This window comes from Plectrocnemia conspersa, unplaced genomic scaffold, assembly GCF_051122295.1.
Source record: "Plectrocnemia conspersa isolate PC_06_02 unplaced genomic scaffold, ASM5112229v1 ptg000001l, whole genome shotgun sequence".
Taxonomy (NCBI): domain Eukaryota; kingdom Metazoa; phylum Arthropoda; class Insecta; order Trichoptera; family Polycentropodidae; genus Plectrocnemia; species Plectrocnemia conspersa.
In genome coordinates this window covers 16585882-16608210 of record NW_028277165.1, presented here as the reverse complement: position 1 = coordinate 16608210, position 22329 = coordinate 16585882, and the positions used below count along the sequence as shown (strand labels likewise).

The 22329-nt window shown below is 36.0% G+C and overlaps 1 protein-coding gene across 1 annotated transcript in view; it reads right to left on the bottom strand.

The window, feature by feature from the left end:
- LOC148239003 (semaphorin-2A-like) overlaps window positions 1-22329 on the bottom strand; it is a 478624-nt gene that overhangs the window by 190125 nt on the left and 266170 nt on the right. The gene's annotated exons all lie outside the window — the stretch shown is intronic.

Below are 22329 nucleotides of genomic sequence, written 5' to 3'. Positions count from 1 at the left end.
ATAATTATCTCAATCTTATTACTCCAAAACATATTATTTAATACATCGTAACATAATTATTAGATACTGTTTTAATAGTTCTTACGATGCATACATTTTGTATTCGCGATTATGTAAAAAGTTTTTTTAACAAATGCATATGATTAAATTAATACAAATCTAAATTCTGAAACAGACATTCTGGTTTTTCGATGTTTTTCATCTATAGAAAAATGAAAATTCTTATCTTTATTTTTTTTAAGAATTCTCGTGAAATTTGAATACATAAAAATATATGTAATATATAGTAGTGATTATAATAACAAGGTATAAGTATTATTATAGATGTCTTTATAAAATTAATGAAAAAAGTAGGTACTGAATAATCGTTAAAGAGAATAGACTTTAATAGGATGATGATTCGCTTTAATGGACCAAAACGGATCAATCTATTTGATTGATTACAGAGTGTCGAATTACGAAGGAATTTTATTTGAAAATTCTCAATAACAGCTGCTGCTACTTTTTATTTTTAATATTTCAAACATGACAAAGATAAAAAAATCCTTGATTTTTGAAAAAATCTTCGCTGAACTCTTTGGAAAGCAGCCACACATTTTTGCAATCTGTCGTTTCCAAAACGGAGCAGTTTTGTCTTATCTGATTATTTATGACGTTCTTACAATTTTTTTCCATTCAAATACTTTTGACCTCTACAAAAAACTTTCAAAAAACATGCATATTTTAAAACATTAAAAGTGACCCATAAAAATGCAGTGATTGTAAACATTCAAAATATTCTTACAGATATAATTTTAATGAAAATTCTAGAAAAATCAGCAATTGAGAAATGAGAATTCTCATTTTATAATTTTTGGAGAAATTCTTGGGAAATAATTTTCGATAAGAAGCACTCCTCTGACATTTGAATCAGCTCTATTTAATATTATTCATTTTAAACTTAAGAAAATAGTAAAAGTGTGCTGCACAAATGTTACACTGACTTAGTTTCACTGAAAGTTACTCTGAATTAGTTTCGAAACTTATCGTGTTAAGCAAACAGTATGGAAACCTTAAGCTTTATTTTTTATGTTCCTTATGTAACATTTAAACCGTGTTTTATAATTTAATAAGTGATTTTAAATATATTTTAGAATTACTTATATGCAATATAATTATTAAATTAATAAAAGTACGCACGAAAACTATCCTCGAATATCCTTGCGAATACAGCATATTAGGTAAAGCAATCTGCTCTGCTCTATCAAATTTATTTATATTATGAACCTGATGTAACATCTAGAACAGTGACAAAACAATTCTACCCTGTATATGTAAGTATACTTCCAAAAATAGAGAAATATCCATGTAATAGAGAAAAAAAGGACAAATAATAAAATAAAAAAAAAACAGCAGCTACGTTTGATTAATGCAAATACTTACGATTGCTAAAAAAGGGGTACAACAAAGATGCACTTAGATCTTAGATTTCAAAATGTGTAAGGAATGCAAAGCGCAAGATAATCGCTAAAAGGTTTTTTTTTAAATATTTTCAGATTAGATATATACTTTTCAATGGAAGTTTATTTTGAATAAAGGTAAAATAACCCTAATCTACGCTATTTTTTTTATAATACAATCTAATCATGAAATAAACACAAGATGTATTGAAACTGAATAATACTGAGCAAATCAAATCTAATATTTCAGACTGATACAGTATTTAAATGATTTTATAAATTAAATTTGTCAACAATAGTAGATTTCTATTTGTATTTTATTTAAAATAAACGCGTAAGTCGCTGACTATTAACCTGAAAGACCTGAGTTTAAATCATATACATATGTACTTTAGTGTTTTTTGATTTGTATATTATCTGAGAGATTAATATTAGTAATTATTATGTATTTATAATTCAAATACGATTTACCTAGATTTTCTTAATCTCAAAAGTTTATATCGTGATAATTAATTAAAATGAAGCTAAACACACTTTAATAATAAGCTACATTAGCTAATAAAGAATATATTATATATCTTCAATTTTTTATTATTATTTAATAATAAAAAAGAAATATTATATTAATATATTATATAAGGTCATCTCATAACAAACTAATTATAAGTTAAAATATTTACAAAGGAATTAATTAATGGAAGCGTAAGATATTTTTATTATACACTAATTAGTATAAAAGCATTTGAGTTTATTCAGTTTGTGCTTATTATTGAAAATTTCACGGTAAAATCCGAACTAACCTCCCGCTGCCGTGTAATGTATATGCATTAGGGATGTGACCCTTATAACCCCGCTTCTTAATATCGGCCCTTTTCCGATCGTATCAAATTATATTTCGCATGTGTATACACACACCTGCCGGATTTGGCAGGATTCGTTAGACTAAATATAATCTTGCCATAAAGGTACACTAGTTACACGTGGACCGTAATTAAGGTACTGACCGCATCGGACGCAAAATTAAATCGTTGACTTTTACAATTGAAATACACAATTAAATGTATTATTGTATATTGAGATAATAAAACGGTTTTATACGACGCTATGCCTATTCGGAATACATGAAAGAGATAAGCAACCCCTTGGCTCGCGAATTTCATCCAATTCGACGATCGCCATCTCAAGTGGCGCGTAACTAACTTAGATTTACGCATGGAGGTTTAATGAGCGGAAAACGCTAGAAAAACAAGTCAATGCGAATGCATTCTTCGAAGGGCGAGTCTACTGCTAAAGGGATCGTGATGAATTTGATCATTTATAGGATGAAAGTTTTATATGTAATACGAAAGTTCTGCGTATTTCAATTTACCATTTTATATAAATGGGTAAATATATTCAATTCATTCCATTGAATTGCAGTTTGTCTCGTACAGACATTTAAAAAAATGTCTTATAGTAGCTTTTGTAAGCATAAGCTTTCGTAAGTCGATCGTCAATCACCAATAATGTGATGGTTGACTTAGATTTATTTAATATTTTATGATTTTTTTATGTGAACGTCTAGATTTCGTACTTATTAAATTTGCAGTTATATCGTATTTTTTAACACCTGAGCATTTTCAATGATTTATATTTGTATTATTTATTAAAGTTAAATTAAAACCATCGTGACCTAACCAGTTACTCCAATGCATCACAATAGTAAAAAAAACAATACATTAATATTACTACAATACACAAAAAATATAGCACATAGAAAGAAATCAAAAATCATAAAATAATATAATTGAATAATAAGAACTAGATTGGCTTCAGATTGAGGAGCCAGATGGCGACAGCCATCGGCCAGTCAGCTGGCTCTAACGTGCGACGGAAAAAGATGTGATTGTGTTTCTCGAAGTCGTTCGAATACTAGAATTCCTCGAGAATAGTTCAATTATCGATAGAACCCTTCATTCATTTAAAGAAATGCTTGGCAAAATACGACTTTCTACAAGAACTAATATTCCAACGCTCCTAAAAGAAAAGAGCTAAAATTGAAGAACGGATAATAACGGATTTTTAAAAATACATCTCAAATTTTTTGGAACTTTTTCAATGAAGAGAATGGCTAAATCGATCACATGAACCCGTACATTCTTAGAGAAAATGTTCTTAAATATAATTTGTGTTTAAATAGTATTTTACTTCGTTTAACCTAAATTGTGTTAATATAAAGGATCATTTAAGTATCTTCCAAGATATTATTAAAAAAAATCTGTTCCGTTAATTTATAAATTCTGGGAATTTTTATTATAACAAAAAATCGCTTCAAATCCTCTATAGCCATCTCGCCTCGATTCTTTCGATTGCGACAAAGCTTAACATATTTTATACTCTTGATTCGAGATAGATCTGTTTCATCACAGATGCGGATATTGGTGAGCCAATTGCATCTCTTGATTATTCAACAAACAAAATATTTTCACCAGGGCTGTGGAGTCGTTAAAAAAAATACGACTCCGACTCCGACTTCGATTCCGATATTTACCAACAACACGACTCCACTCCGACTCCGACTCCGACTTCGACTCCGACTCAAAAAAGTTTAATTTTATCAGGTATTTTTGGTGTTTTTCTACACGTTTAATAATCATACGCTATACACATTCATTATTACGCAATTAAAAATTCATAAATTTCATAATTTAAAAAAATGCTCGGAGTCGCTCATTTTTCACGACTCCGACTCCGACTCCAACTCCGGCCAAAACACCACGACTCCACGACTCCAATTCCGACCCCACAGCCCTGATTTTCACGATTTTAAATTGCAAGTAGAATTTTCTATGTTCGTTATTGCAAGTAGTAGATGTTTATATCGGTTTTTACGCAGGATAGACGCATTGTTTATCGCATTTATTTATATTTTCCCTATATATCATAATAAAAAAATATATTGCTTTTGTACTTTACTAGATAAATCATTTAATATTGCCTAATTATTATAGTTTAAAAATTTACTTGCCACAAAATAAAATTCTTTATTCGCAAAATTATTTTTTTACAAATAAAATTACATCTTACGCTGTGCTAAAAGCACTATAAATAAATATGTCACGTAATGTTTATAGCTACTATTATTCACAGCTAATAACGTTAGCAAACAATAATATATTACTTATTAAGTAAAATGATACAATACAAACGACCGCACAAATCTGGCTTACAGTCGAGAACAAACGTTAAAATCCCAGCCATAAAAACACTCAATCAGATTAATACAAATATCGTACGCGCATTTTCTCCGTCAATTTGCTTTTATGCGATTTTTTCTTCTTTTGCCGAGCAAACCAAAGTTTAATTTATCCGAGTAAATTTTCTACACACTCTCCAGCTTCTTTGCATCCAAATTGAACGGATTTGTGAATTCTTTCCGAACTCAATGCACAAATGGGCCAGCCCGAAAAGAGTTTCCGCTGATTGCGCTCTCACGGCACCAAGAATCGAATCACTGCTGTAAAACCCCGCAGTCTCATTTAAGGGTTTTTCGAGGGCGCGGGTTCGGGGCAATTCAATTCCGAATATATTTATGTGTTTGCAGTTTGCCCTCTATGCTAATTCCTATAAATATCTAGATGGATCGAACGCCGATCGTCTTTTGTGTGTGCCACCCCAAAAGAAAGAAAGGGTACAGAACAATAGCAGGAAATATCGCTTAGGTCATATAACTTTCTTTTCATCAACGTTATTTTTGATATCGTCGATATTAATATTTGCATTATACATTGACTTATAATATAATAAAAAACGATTTAGGCAATAAACTGATGTAAACGAACTGTTGTATTAGGGATATACTATATCTTGTATAATATTATAAGATAATCAAATTATTATGATGCTAATCCTTTTATCGCTTTATGGTGCTTTAAAAAAAAAACACTTTTAACATTGTTTTAGAGCTAGAAGAGTGTTAAAAACATCATGTTTTTTACTTTGCTTTAAACAAACTTTACAAAATCTTAAAAATGGTAACTGATATATATTATTTTGTACAAAAAAGAGTTGAACTTTTATAGTTTAATTACAATTAATAATTTTAAATGATATTAGCTAACTATCATAAGAGCAATCGCTTACTGTGTATTACAAAGCAAAAGTTTAAAGCACGAATCCGCATAAAACAAAATTTCCCCAATCGTCTCGCTTTTGTGTGTTTACTGCGGTAAAAAAACCACTAAACGGCCCGCGAGAGAGGGATCGTAAAGCACAAAACGTAGAATGTCACGAATGCGTGCTTAAAAAGGCCTCGTAATTTAAACGGCGTTCATTACGCCCGCAGTTTGTATATTAAAGGCAGTTCAGGCTCTCCAGGTTTACGGCCTTATGATTCCCGGTATTATTAATGGCAAGGTCGGTCTATTAGGCTCCGCGGGTTAATGGCGCTGTAAAGTTTAGCGCCTCGCGTCGGCCGAGTACTAAAACGTAAATTCCGCAGCACTCAAACCTCGGCGGTGCACGCCTGATCCTGACACCTTACAGCCTCTCGCGCCACCGTATAATACGTAAGATAAAGCAGTTTATCCCGTCGGCACAATAACCGCTGACGAAATCACTTCGGCAAGACGACACCTGCCCGAGCCAGGTGACGCGTCGGTTTCTCGGCCCAAAACGTCCGCCTATATACATATATATAATTGAATGTTCGTAATTATTTAACACAGCGTTTCCAAAATTGTGGTTTGCATTATGATACTAGCCTTAAATGTATATAAAAGATCTGGTAGCAATATCAGACATGTTTAATCATAATAATAATATTAAACACAATTGCATTTCAGTCAAATCAGATCGGATTACATTTTTTTAGTTAAAATATAATTTATCTGACAGGGGCTAGTAAAAATATATGCTGCTCTAAGCCGTCATTTGACAGGCGCTAAACGTGCAAAAAAATGGTGGTCTTCAATTGCCAGTTAAATCATGTACGCCGCCAGAATTTTGTATAAAAAAATAGCTGTAGGATGTTACACCAGCTGTTAAAGTCGTAATAGATCACCAGCGCAGTAATAAATACAGATTCACTGACATTGGCCAGTGAAATTATAAATCTATTAAATAAGAGAAATTAAATTCATAGTAATAAAAGCATAACTACACTAAAAAATATAAATTCAGTTGTAAAACGCAGTTGTAATCTTAACAAATAAAACCAAAACTAATTATTGTTTTTGAATATTTTTTGGTTTGGGTCTGGACAGCAAATGAACGTTTCGCAACTGTCTAATTGAGTTTTATAGAATTTTTTGTCTGCATATAATTTTAATAGCGCCTATCATATAAATTATATTTTTGCTAGTACAAATGTATTTAAATATGATTTTACTAAAACAAAAATATAACTTCAATGCAAAATACAATTTCACTGTAACAGTTGCAAAATGTCAATTTTTTGTTCAAACCTAAGCCTAATTTTAACGAATTAACCAAACCCAACTTAACTGAAACTATGGTTTTAAACTTCCATTAGTTTAATTTGTTTGGGTTAGGTCTGGGTTTTCACACCAAATGTATGTTTTACAACTGTCAAATTTAGTTTCATAGACACTTTGAAGCAGAATATAATTTCATTAGCGCATAACAATAATAATATAATAATAATTTTTTAAAACGAAATTAAAACTAGCAAAAAGACATATTTACTGAAAAATAACATATACAATGAACATTGATATTGTTTTTGTTACACAATACTACAATTAAAGAAATACATGTATTGCATTTGTACATTCATTATATTTTGTGGTTTTGAGGTGAAATTATAGTTTCAATTTAATGCAATTAAAGTCCCACGTATAATGTGTGAAAACATAATATTATTTTTTTTAATTTACCTTTAGTCATTACTATCATAAATAAAGCCACAACATATATTATATAGAAAAAACTAATTTTTTAAAAATGCATTGATTACTAAAAAGTAACGACAAGCGCGGAAATTTTCGTTCATAAAACGTTATTGAAGATAATTCACTTTAAGACTTTATATAATAACTAGTAAACATTTAAAAAGCCCCCGTTAAAAGTTAGCCTCAAAAAGCAGGAATATTTTTAGCTAAACTATTTAATAATCATTCAACCATTGCTCATTTTTCCGTGGGTAGAGAACTGCCAAAGTTTTTTCAATTACAAAAGCCCGAAAATATCGCATTTTAACCTCAAACAACAGACCTATCGGCTTACTATCAATCTTAGCCTCACATTAACACATCTTAAGAAGCAAATCGTCCGAGAAATTTAATGATCTGCACCCAGGCGATTACTGCTGTGACACCTGTCCCCGGAGAAAGCAGAATCACTAAATGTTTAGTTTCGAATCTGCTTAAAAGTCGCTCGCTGTTAGCTCTGGCATTCGTTTTTAAAACTTTCTACAGTATATGTATGTAAAGTACAGTCAAGTACATCAACATATTTTATACATTAATGTTAACTAAACTATCCTTATAGATCAGTTTATAAAAATATCTAAAGTAAATATAAAATTGCGAGTTTATAAATTATTTTTTTATCCTATAGTGTTAATGCTTCAATATCATTAGTGAAAAGCAATTACGCACCACGATGACACTGGACAACATTTATTATAATTGCGAGGAATGAGCTAAGATAATTGCATCATTTACTAAAATTGTATTAATGCTATACTTTGTTTAAACATATGCCATTAGCTTATAAAATTAAGCATATGTACCCCAGATAAAGTCGTATTTATTAAATACAATTTTTTTATAATTTATCTCATGAAAATAGTGCAGATTGTTTTATAGCAATTTTAAGTATTTATAGAATTTCTACATACAATATAATTGTTGCCATACGGCTAGAAGAAGTATAAGAAAAATCGATAAAGATCTAGAATAGATTGATCGGCCAAGAGCTTAGCTTTTCACTTTTCTTTCAAGAAATTTGTGAACACTCATAGTTTTCAATATTTAATTTCTTATGAATGATTTTATGTTAAAAAATAGTTCAATAATATTGACCAAATAAAATATTTATATTAAAATTAAAAAAATGGAGTTTTTTTGCAGCAATTCAAAATCTTTTATCGGGGGAAACCCACTAAAGATTTTTGAAATATAGGGTAAAATATTTAGAATTTTTATTTATTAATCATATAAGATGCATATGATAATCGTTTTTTGCATGCTGATAAACTTTGAGGTAGAATTGCTAACGTTTATTAAGCACATGACCAACAAATTTTAGTATCAGTTGGCGGAAAACAGTTACAATTAAATTCTAATTAAAACTTCACTAACATAAATCGGTTAAGAAATAGTTTGCGTTGTAAATTAATGATTTATTCAAATTATTTGTAATTTTTTAAATCAACTTTTTATTATAATATCAAGTTAAAATTTAGATGTTGCTAGATATAAAATCAGAAATGAGCTTGCGTAATATAAGTCCGAACGAGTTTATTAAGCTTTTTACTTCCTAAATTGACGTCGAGATTAGACCTCTAACTTGGATTGTCTGGGTGCTCAAGGGAGCTATACGCTCCGCGATTGACGACCTCTGCTCTGCGCGGACCATCTTAGATAATTAGGATTTTTTCCCTTCTTATATATCAAAATGTGGGTCAGAGTGCCTCTAGAATTGATTCATTTCATCTCGTTCCCTTTATGAATTTCGCATTAGGGAGAAAAACGCCCAAAATTGTGCGCATTAATATAAAAAAGTTTTCAGGATTATTATTATATCTGTTTTTTTATTGTTATTCTTGAGTTCGGCACCTGTCGCCCGAGATGTTGAAAACTTATATAATGAAACCGAGACTGATCGAATTTTTCCAATTCAGCATTTTACCAATGAGAATATCAGCCGCAAAACGCGTTTAAAAAATGTTAATTCGCTCCGTGACTCTTGCTCTTCTTTTTCTTCAATGATATTTCACTTTGAAAAAGGCAAAAGTTTTAATGGCTGCCCGACGTTAATGCTCCAAAAAAATGTAAGCTCGCCAGTTATCTTGTACATTTTCGGTCAAAAGGCGAAGCAATTTGTTTGCCGCGATTCAACCGCGGCTTCCCAACCTGTTTTTTTGTGTCAAATACACAGAAACGATATTTAAAAGTAAACGTATCGGTTCTTGTACGGCTAAATCCGTAAAAATGCGCACGGAGGCGCCTTATCCGGAACGCCGTTCCGCTACAAGACTTTAACTGCCAGCAAAGTTTCATGTTTTTCAATTTGGCCCTTTGAATTTTATTACACATAAACTTGCGTAAAAGCACGGTAGAGTTGGTGGGTGAAGGGGGGGGGGTGCAGGAAATAAAAAAGTTTTCCGAATTAGAGACGCGAGCCGGAAAATTCCATCATAAACATACGCGCACGTGTTTTCTTCTTTCTTTATTTTCTTATTTTGTCAAATGGATGCCTAGTGTTTTAAGTTGGATTTAACGACGCGTTTGCAGAATAACTTACAGCCGTTAAGTGCATACGTTAAGACCGGCGTTACGGTTAACCGCAATGTTTTCATAATCTCGCGGGGATTCAGGTCACGGACCCTGTTTCATGGTTATTTCCGACTGAGGGCTGCAAAGAGATTTTTAAGTCGCACTTAGGGATCCGACGCTGAATTGAAATCGACTTTCAGTAAGTTTTGGCGTGCTTTGATTAAATTTTGGCGACACGATGTTCGACGAAGAAGTTTACTTAAAGCAAATTTGTTTTATTATTTTATAAATTTAAATTGTGCTGTTTGGAATAATTTAGATGTTTGTTTAATTTTACCTACGTGTTTATTCATTGTGCGAATTACTATGATTTATTTATAAACAAAGTTCACACGCAACATTAAATTCAATTATTTTTACTTGATTCGATTCAGGGCTAAGTAGAATATCTAAGACTAAGACTATATATATATATATATATATATATATATATATATATATATATATATATATATATATATATATATATATATATATATATATATATATATCCGCAAAGACACAGGGCGGTGACCATAACAGTCTCTTGCCCAGGCACAGACAACCCGGCGCCAGCGTCCTACGCAAACGTCCTGCGCAACGTCCACAAGGCTGCTAAGGACACAAAAGTCGACATCCGCTCAATCAGACGGACACCAAAGGGGGAGCTCGCCTTCACCTTAGGAAAAAACGGCGAAGGCTCAAGCGAACTGCAAACAATCCTAGCTGAGGTAGCTGGGCCAAAAGCCACAATACGGTGCACGGTCCCCACCCGAGTCGTGATAATAAAAGATCTGGACGAAGGTGTGACCAAGGATGACGTCACCATGGCCTTAATGGCTTCCCTCGGCGAAGAACACCAGAGCCTCATCGAAACGCTGAACCTTCGACCCGCGCACAGCGGCACGCAAGTGTGCGTCGCGAGAATACCACGCACCAGCAAAGCCGTCACCCTCCTAAAAATAGGGCGCATCAAGATCGGCCTGGTGAGGTGCCGAGTGCGCGAGCGCATCGAAGTTCTCCGATGCTTTCGCTGCATGGACTTCGGGCACACCGCAGCAAGATGCAGCGGTCCAGACAGGTCTCAGGAGTGCAGAGGGTGCGGACAACTAGGGCACCAAATCGCCGCCTGCAAAAACCAACCACGCTGCTCACTATGCAGCCAAAAAAGCGAAAGTCCTACAGACGCGGCACACCCCAGCGGGAGCAGCCACTGCAGGTCCTTCAGAGACGCACTGGCGCGAGGAGGCAAGGCCAAACAATGACACGGTTCCTCCAAATAAACCTACATGGCTGCAGGGCCGCCCAGGACCTACTACAGCAGACGATCGCCGAGGAGCTAGCGGACGTAGTCATCGTGTCTGAGCAGTACCGCAACCTCCCACGCAGCTGGTACTCGGATGCGACCTCAAGGGCAGCCATACACGTGCCCTCGACCCGACTGCGCGTAACCAGCGCCGAGACGGCCAGCACCGAAGGATGGACTTGGATCGAGCTGGACGGGACCAGAGTCTACAGCTGCTATTTCTCGCCCAACGCACCAATCAAAGACTTCGCCCGCGGCCTTGCTGACCTCGAGGAGAGCGTCCGATCATCGGCTGCGCCGGTCATCATCGCCGGCGACTTCAACGCCAAAGCCGCTGAATGGGGCTCCACGGTGACCGACCGAAGAGGCAACCTGCTCTGCGAGATGGCCTCGAACCTCCACCTACACGCGGCCAACGTAGGAAGAGGCTTCACCTTCGCCCGGGGCGGCTCAGGGTCGGTCATCGATGTGACCTTTGCTGACGAACTGACAGCGGGCATGATCCGAGGCTGGCAAGTGCTAGAAAAATACTCGCACAGCGACCACAGATATATCAGTTTTGAGCTCACCATCCGCAACCAGAGACCACCGCCAGAGGTCAAACGCGGATGGAGTGTGAGAAAGCTGAACGTCGCAGCACTGGACGAAGCGATTGCAGCGAAGAGCGAGGCTATCAAGACCGCCGCGCACGCTGAAGCCGAAGCGGAAAGCGTAGTACGCTCGCTGAACGAGCTCCTGCGCGACGCCTGCGATGCCTCGATGCCCAGACTTGGGGGCAACACCCGCCGCAGATCAGCATACTGGTGGACCGATGACATTGCCGACCTTCGACGCACGTGCCTAGCCGCCCGGAGAGGCGCGCAAAGACACCACGGCAGCGAAGAAAAACACCGCAGCTACAAGGAGGCGAGAAGCGCCCTGCGCCGTGCGATAAAGGAGAGCAAGGCGCGGTGCTGGTCCGAAATGTGCAAGGCAATCGACGAAGATCCCTGGGGGAGGCCATACAGGATCGTCAGAAATAAGCTGGTGGACAAAAACAAAGACCACTTCCTCAACAATGCCGGCAACATGGAGGCGGTGGTCGAAGGACTGTTCCCGCAGCACCCCACGACTGACAAAGCACTGCACAGCGGCCAGGCAGCTGCAGAAGAGGAGTTCCTACCGTTCTCAAAGGAGGAACTGCAAGGAGCAGCGAAGCGCATCAACTCTGCAAGGGCTCCGGGACCCGACGGCGTCCCAAACGCCGTGATCAAGCGAATCGCAGAAAAAGACCCCGCGCTGCTTCTTTCCGCCTTCAACGCCTGTCTCTCTGAGGGAGTCTTTGATGCTTCATGGAAGCGCCAAAGGCTCGTCCTCATCCCGAAGGGCAACAAGGCGACGCCCGGCCCCTCTGCGTACCGACCACTATGCATGCTGGACGGACTGGGCAAACTACAAGAGAGGATGATCCTCGAGCGCCTTCAACGCACCCTGGAGGACACAGATAGGGGACTCTCACCGCATCAGTACGGCTTCCGCCGCGGACGCTCCACGATAGACGCCATAGGCCGCGTAGTTACGACTATTCGCGAAGCCTGGCAAGGGAGCGTCAAGCAAAGCAAGAACGTCGTGCTGATCGCGATAGACATAAAAAATGCATTCAACTCGGCGCGATGGCGCTCAACCCTTGACGCACTGGTTAAAATCGGCACTCCGGCATACCTGATCCGCATGATTGAGTACTACTTCTCGGACAGGGTGCTGGAGTACGACAGCATGGGCGTGAGCACTCAACGAGCGGTCACGGCAGGCGTTCCCCAGGGGTCGGTCCTCGGACCCGCTCTTTGGAACGTCATGTACGACGGACTGCTAAGAGTGCCCATGCCCGAGGAAGCCAGCATGGTAGCCTTTGCCGACGACGTCGCCATCCTAATCACCGGAAAGTCAACAACTGCCCTACAGTTAGCTGGACAAGAGGCACTGCACTCAGTCAAGAGATGGCTGGACGGCGCCGGGCTGGAGCTCGCAGTTCACAAGACAGAGGCAGTGTTCTTCACCAGACGAAGAAAGACAGAACCTCCCAAACTTGTCTTCGACGGCTTCAAGGTGCCATACGCCAGGTCAATGAAATACCTTGGAGTGCACCTCGACGACAAGCTCCGCTTCACAGTCCATGCAGAGCAGGCAGCGGCGAAGGCCGCCCGCGTCGCTGGAGAACTGGCCAGACTGATGCCAAACATCGGCGGACCAAAGTCGAAACGAAGACGGCTTTACAACGAAGTGGTCCATTCCATCCTCCTATATGGGGCCCCAGTCTGGGCCGACTCCATGAGGGTGGAACGAACGAGGCTGAAACTGGCCAGAGTCCAGAGACGAAGTGCGTTGAGGGTCGCATCTGCCTACCGTACGGTCTCTGAGGCTGCGACGCTGACCGTGACCGGCATACCGCCAATCGACCTGCTCGCGCTAGAGAGGCAGGAGATGCACGAAGGCCTGCCAAGGAACGACGCCAGAAAGCGCACGCTCGACCGATGGCAAGAACGGTGGGACACGACGCTCAAGGGCCGGTGGACTTAGAAGCTCATCCCGAACCTCAAGGCATGGTGCCAGAGGGGCCACGGCGAGCTGAGCTACTACTTGACCCAAGTGCTCACTGGACACGGCTGCTTCGGGTCCTTCTTAAAAAAGATCGGAAAGGAGCCAACAGAGGGGTGCCACCACTGCGAGGAGCCAGTCGACGATGCTGACCACACACTGTTCAAGTGCGTAGCGTGGACCCAAGAAAGGTCCCGGCTCAAGGAAGCCCTCGGGGAAGAAGCAGAAGTCTCACCCGAGCAGATGGTCCCGTCCATGCTCCAAAACAAGAACAAGTGGTCAGCGTGGGTGGCTTTTGCCTCGAGCGTGATGCAGGCCAAAGAAGAGGAGGACAGGAGCCGACGACGACTACCGCAAGGCGCCCAACCGACAAACGGCCAATAGCACAACGAAAGCGTCTCACGGAGCAGAAGACGACAAGATAAGACGAGGAGATCGAGGGGTGACCCAACGCTGAGGCGTGCCCCTCGGATCCCGAAAGAAACGAAGAGCGCAAGAAGTGCGCCGGGCCCAGCTGCCTCTCGAAGTACTACCTAACGGACGTGCCGGGAGGCAGCAGGAGCGGAGGGGGGTTTTAGTGAGTAGAAATCTCACACTAGCAACGCGCTGTCTTTTGAAGATTTCCCCCCTCACAAAAAAAAAAAAAAAAAAAAAAAAATATATATATATATATATATATATATATATATATATATATATATATATATATATATATATATATATATATATATATATATATATATATATATATATATATATATATATATATATATATATATATATATATATATATATATATATATATATATATATATATATATATATATATATATATATATATATATATATATATATATATATATATATATATTTTGTGGTCGTTTAATGTGGCGTAGACTGAGCTTGTCCAAAAGTGAGGTTACAGGCGGGTTAGATGTGAGCTAATTCACGATCTTATGTATGTTAAACGAATCCAATGAATGACTGATTATTTAAACCTAAATACATTTAATGGGTTGAACTTTTTCTCTACGATTTAAAAAGTAGTTGCGTTCATTTATAATAATTTAAGTATAATTCATTAACACATTTTAAGTATTTTTTACAAATACTTTGCTTTTGGATTGCTTGCAATCTTTGCTTTAATGGATATTACGTATTGGTCAGGTATGCGTAATTGCTTTCTCTTTTTAAAAATCACACATTATAATGTGTGTGTATTTTTTTTATAGTAGCGGATAAACAAAACTAAATAGAAGTAGTAGATGCAAATGACTAAAAAAAATTTTTATAATCTCTAGATATCAAGCTATGTTTATGTAGATATCTACATCTCAAAAACACGATACGTCAAGTAACTTTTTATTTTTGAATTTAAAAAATGTTCCTTATATCCTTATTGTTAACTTGAGTATGTCCATACATAATGATATAAAATAAATATAATTTTACTACACTGAACTTGTTTACTTTCATAAAAAGTTGTGTATGCACATAATTTTAGTTTACAGTACTTGATGCATAGATGCGACTTTTTGAGTGTTACTTGCAATTGTTAAAAAAAAATATTATTGCAAAAAACGTCGCTGTAAAATATTATTATCTCATTATGACTAATGCTTCTTTAGCTCTGCACAATAAGACTTGTTTTTTCAAATATGAGTGAGGCTAATCGCAGCCAGGAGTGTTTCTTGTCATCAGAAGCTGTGCGATTATCATGGTTGGGTATGACTGAGTGTTTCGTGTGTTATTTGATTCAGGTCATAGCACAACTGATGTACATACATACACAAGATAGCGCAAATTCATTAGAGGCGTCTTCCATGACAAATCTAGGTCATGCAACTGCGGGTGGTTACCGTTTAATTTTATTTATATCAATTAAACGCTCTACATGATTGTTGTAAATTGAAAGGATTTAGCTCATCATCATAGTCCATGGGAGAGAATTACTTATATACGGCACTAAAGCGTCATTTTACTAGCTGTACATATGTTTCAACCAAAGTTAAGGCAATGAAGCAATTTAAATAAATAATACCATAAGACAAAAAAGGTATGATTGGGTTAGAAATACTGATAACATTTGGTAGACCGGATGCTAAGGATAATTTTTTATATGAATAATATTTATACCTCAGTGATTCTTATACAAATATAATTCAAAGAATCCCTTTTTTATTAAATTTGTATTACGGCTGAAAGTCACGATCTACCGCTTTGTATCATAGCTGTTTTTTTATTATTATTTCTTTCTCTTCTATTAATTCTCATCTTATATCTATACAATAATAAATATATCGCATTACTTTCCGTCCGGCTATCGCTTATTGAGCGAGGCAGGGGACTTTGTCGAAATTTTCGGAGCGGACGATTTCGCGAAATTTCGATTAATTACACCTAAAAGGAGAGAAGAAAGAAATAAAAACGGAAAGCAGAAGTAGAAAAAAGAATTGCGTGTTGTGCTGATATTGAATTTCTACGAACGCGGTACTGGTATTTGTACGCGAGTAGTCGTCGTCGAATGTGAAATTTAATCCTCGAGATCACATCTTGAAGGTTTCATGCAATTAGAGAACATTACGGGATTATTAAAACAAGCAACTTGGAAATTTATGCTGGGGAGCGCACGTATTTTCTTCCTCTTCTAGATATCAATTTAATATAAAAGCACCGCCGTGGCGCAGACTCTGGATGATAAGATTTAGGGTGCGGCCCTTTGATCGAATAAAAATTAGTAGACACGCAACTATGACGAATGCTTCCTTAATACCTTTCCAATGTTGCCGTTGAATATTAATACTTGGCCGAATACAATGAGCATTGTTGATTAAAGCACCCTATATTACTTTCAATTTAATTAAATAGGCTTCATACAATATTTTAGATAAACAAAAAGTTGAGGAGTGAAGCTACCATAATGGGAAAATATATTAAAAATATTCAAATAATACTTTTAATCAGACTGAAGAGTGTAAATTACACTCTTTGTATATCTTATATTAAATATTATTAAAAGCTAGTCATACACATACAAGAAGAAATAAATAGAAATCATGTACAACATTGAAAATTAATTCTTTATTATATAAGAGAGAGAACAATAGAGAAGACTGGCGTATATACAATTCAATTAAAATAAACATTTCATAATATTTATAATTTTATAAAATATGTTTCACAAAGATGTTTAACAACTAGTGATTACATTTTTAACTATTATACATACAGGACTATATTAGATTTTCACACTTGCTCGATATTTAAGCCAATCTATACATTTGATTCGATAGGATTTATTTTGAAAAAAATATTATTTACTAAATAAATGAGGCATTTCTCACCGAAAACGTAAGCACATGCTCTATCATAAATATTACCCTATAAAATTATACTAACCGAGCCCCGTCATGTGCTATTTTATTTGTATCTTATGCATGTGCTCTCTTTATTGTTTTTGCCACATTCAAGTTAACTTATTATTAATATTGTAACAAGAAATTAATTCCGGCGCGTAAAGAGCGAGCAAAAAATCATAATAAAAATGATAATTCGCCGAGAGAGCGCGGCGCGGCATATTGAATTAATAATATATTTTTTCCAGGTGTTTCGCATAAAAGATATTAGGTTTCATCTGCATACATTTGTATGTTTAACCACAAGGACGAGCCGCTCGGTTTGTATTACATAGGTACATTAAATGAAATTTGGTGACATTGACTGCTAGTTAGACCACGAGCAACAATTTGCTTCTTAACCGCGTGTGCAAGGGACTGATTTATGCGACGGTTAATTTGTATTACTATAAGTCGGTGCTTAACTGACAAGCGTAGTGTTGCCATAATTTAAGTGGGCACTTTGATAATTTATACTGTTGAGTTTAGCCGCAGAGCCAGGGAATGCAAGGGGAAACTTCTTCCAAGATGCAAGATCTTCCCGATTTACCTCCGACGTCTGATTTATAAACACATTTTGCAAATCGATCGGCTTAATAAGCTCACATAAACATTATATTATAAATCGTTAGAATGAAATTGCTAGAGCGGTAAAATAAATTTAATACGAAGACATATAAAACATCATATGTACAGCGTATGCATATGCATGAAAACTCGCATGGCTTATAATATTATCAACGCACATATAATATAAAATAAAATATTGTATTACATATATATGACCAATTATCTTGCATGAGTATAACTCACGACTGAGACGTCACTTAGATAAAAAGGGGTTGATAAAATATCTAAAAGCGAAATCAATGTGTGGATGTAATATATGTCTTTATTTATAGTATCTACTATGATATACTAGCAAGATATGGTCACTTAGGTTCGGCTAGACGTCGACGTACAGGTCAAATATAAAATGTTTAATATGTTACTACATAGACAGTGTCATTCCCGCAAACGAAATTCGCACAACTTTCAGCGTTTATATCAACAATAGATTATTAATAATAGTAGACATGTTTTGTAATTGAGCAAATATAACGATTAAGAAAAAAATATATATATTTTAACTAATGTCATTTAAGGGGCAAAAAGCAAACTCAATATGACTGGACGAATAGGTAATTCCAGAAAACTCGCAGATACAACTAGCTAAACTTTTAAAAATCACAATCTTAAAAAATTATTTACAATCAATTATCTAAATATGAGAAAAAATAAAACAATATGACCGTTAGAACTCACACATTTATGCAAAAAATTGAAACATAAAAAAAATAATACGTTTAAAGATACATAACTAAATCGATAAACTAAGATTTACTGTTTAAAAAAGAGGCGTTGATGTAAAAGCATCAAGTTTTACCAACAATTAAAAAAATTAATGCATGGAAATGACAAATAGTTTGGCTTGCAAAAAATCAATCTACAATACATCAACTTATTAGTTTAACAGAGCATATATGCGCTAATTTTAATAGGAAAAAGAGAACGGGCCTTTAATGATAATATAGGGGAAAAAAATCGACATGGTATGGCATGATAGTGCTATTCATAAACTATACAAATACAAAACCCCCGATTATCTGCTACGAAATCTATCTTGTTTCACTGAATAATGAACATTCGATACCGCGTAAAATTCCAGCTGGAGTACCTTAGATAAGTTTTCTCGAACCGTTTCTCTATATATTGTATACAAATGATACATAAAAATGTTAAAATATTAATTTATTTATGTACACTGACTAACAGACTAATTTTATGCTTGCACTACACTCTCTGGAAGTTGTCCGAACCGATATTTTACTGAAGTCGGCCGAGGTCGCCGACTTCTGAGTAGCGGGAACACTGCCACAAATTTCATATGCCGTCCAGACGGCGGGCCGTGAATGATGTCCGCACGGCTGCTGCTGTCATGTACAGCTGGCATATTTGCGCGCGAAAAATGTGCTATATAATCGCAATTTTTAAATTGTCATATTATTCAAATTACTCTACTGATAATTATAAAAGTTTGTGTAGTCACTCACCAATACAATATCAGTGAAAACTTTTCGGTCGTAAATATTCAATTTACGCAAAATCTTTGTCGGCTTTTGCAAAATATGCCATAAGGCATAAAAATTATACTTCAGAATACGAACACCACATCTGTGACTATCCTAGAATTTGTCGCCATCGATTCTAAATAAGAATTCATTAAGGTGTGACATTTATATAAACCGAATTAGAAAAATACATAAGAATATTCGAAACGATTTTTTTTAACAATATCAAGCCCTACTAATTATTTTTTAATTATTTAATTTTATATGAAAAAAAATATAAAAACGATATCTGTTAGAATAATATACTATCAAAAATATAATTAATCCCTTTTGGTGTCCTAAAATATTCAAAGATGTCAGTAAGAGTCTGTTGAAGTCCCCGATAAGCATGTGGTATTATCACGTGACCACGATGCAGCGCTCGTCATGCGTGTTGACTAGAGTCTCCAATTACTCGAACCATCAATTACTCGAGTATCGAATATTAAAATTTTAAAATACTCGAGTACTCGAGTACTTTCGAGTATTTACCAAATGTACCAAAATAGCTATTATTCAAAGTCGTGCACATGTAAATAAATAAATAAAAGACTTATGTTAATTTTTACATTTATTTTAACTTTAAAAACATTTTTTAAAAGAAATAATGCACTAAATATCTCGAATTATCTGTTCGCTTTTAATAGATATCAAATTTTTTGAACTCTCTTTTTATGTTCTCTTCTTTGCCTTTCCCTTATTTTCTTCGACTATTGATAAAATAGCATTTTGTAATTCTTCTTGAATAGATTTTTTTCTAACAATATACGATCTTCTTCTCCTTTTGATTCTTGCGAAGTATTTAAATCTATATTCTTCTAAGATGTATTTGGGTGAATCCCTTTCACTTTAGAGCTAAAACGGTTCGCAAAGAACTGACTTTTCAAATTTCGAGTATTAATCGAGTAATTTTCAAAATACTCGATTATCGAGCAATTGAAAAATAGACGAGTATACTCGAGTATCGAATACTCGATTACTCGAATTGGAGACTCTAGTGTTGACCATAGGACGCCTACGCGCATACTGAAATTGAACCGAGTTACTCGTTCTATCTCAGTTTGCGAAAAACCATATCATCATCTCTCTCACTCTCGTCACTACCTCCTGTTCTTGGTAACCTCGGACAACTTCCGAGAGATTTTAGAGCGGGCAGAACCGAACTCGACCGAAGTAACCCACACTTCCAGAGAGCGTAGTGCAGGCATTGCAAATGCACACACTGCCATAAATCAATAGCGAATAAATTACAAAAATATTATAAAATCCTGAATAAATATTCAGAGAGATGGAAAATAAAATCAACCAGAATAAAACAGTCAATTATTTTTACGAAAATAAACTAAAAAAAATAAACTAAAAAAAAGAAAAAAAACTCGAAATATGCTGTCGCCACAGCATATTTCGAGTTCTTAATTGAAAAAAGAACAGAGACCCAAATAAAAGTCATGTGGTACTCCGGTATGAGCTAAAAATCTGTAACGAGAGTGAATCTGAATTTGTGTAAAAACTCTAAAACACTTTTAGAGCAGATTATCATTGAGTAATCAGTCATTTAAAATTGTTGAAATGTTAAAATTTATAGACTAGAATACTAGGAATATATAAAAATATTTAAAGTATAGTTTCTATACCTTTAGCAGATTATTTTTATACATTTTCAACCCAATGTACTTAGTGAGATCTAAAGCAAGTTCTATTATGCCAATGATATAGAATTTTTGGGCTAGTTTTCGATTTTATAAATAGCAATTGTGCATACTTTTTTAAAGCTCATCGATAGTTAAACGAATATCGAAATATAAGTTTATCGGTAATAACATATACCCATCACTATTTTTCTTGAAATTCACAACAGCAATTCGCTTTATTTTGCTAGTTAATAACCACATTGCTATTAATTAAAAAAGTTGACTCTGAAATTCAGTAGCAATTTCAGCTTTTGATCAGAAGAAACGGATCACTTTGCAATTAGATAATTATAAGGAGTTGACATGGAAATTTTAAATTTACACTGCAGTCCTTTTTGCGTCTATTTCATGTCACGTAAATCCTAGCGAAAACAGCAGTGTAGACAATCGAGTATAAAATTGCTTCTATTTTCACTAGTCTTGTAACTTTACTTTTTAAAATCTCTTTTATGATAAAATGTCTTAGAACACGATACAAAAGATGCAAAGCTCATGGCAGACATATATCAAAAATCCGTAAATTCAATACCGAAAGCGAAAAATTAGATTACCGCAAGACTCCGCGATTATGCACAGGCGGCGCCGGATACGGCTCTGGCGTCAGGAAACGATACATCAAAAGGGTTTATTTCGCCGTCACGCACACATCCTACGCCAATCGAAGATAGATTTAGTCCCTCAAATATAGAAAGAATTAATTCTTTCATAAATATAACACCGAAACCCCTCCATGCTATCCTTCTTTTCCCGGAAGCGTTCCGTTTGATCAATTTCGACTCGGCTCTCGGTTCCTAACACGTTCCCGTCCCGACATGAGATTTATCTCAGGCGATAAGTAAATTATGTAGGAATTAGCGCGAGCTGCTCCGAATTAAACGCGAATCGTACAAAAACTCCAGAGACGATTCTAAAATAGAAGTAGAAAGAGAGCGGTGCCACCCCACGGCCGGGAGAAAAATAATTTCGTTCAAGTGTGCCGATAGTAGATTTATACGACCGATAGTGGAAAGCGAACGTGGGGATTTAAGAAAAATAGACTCAGTGTAGTTTAAAAAAGCGTTGCATATATCAACCCCTCCGAAAAGAGGAATTTAGGTTGTAACTCTTAGGCCAAATATACCCCAGCAGTTCAGTCTAGCCGCGTTAATCTATCATTGATATCGCTTTACGTCGCTTTGGTTATAAATCATATTATGTGTAACGCCATTTGAAAAATGTTTCCCAGAAAAACACCAAATCATTTGACGTGTTATTGTATAAACAGAATATACTGTAGGGAGTACTTGTCAAAATT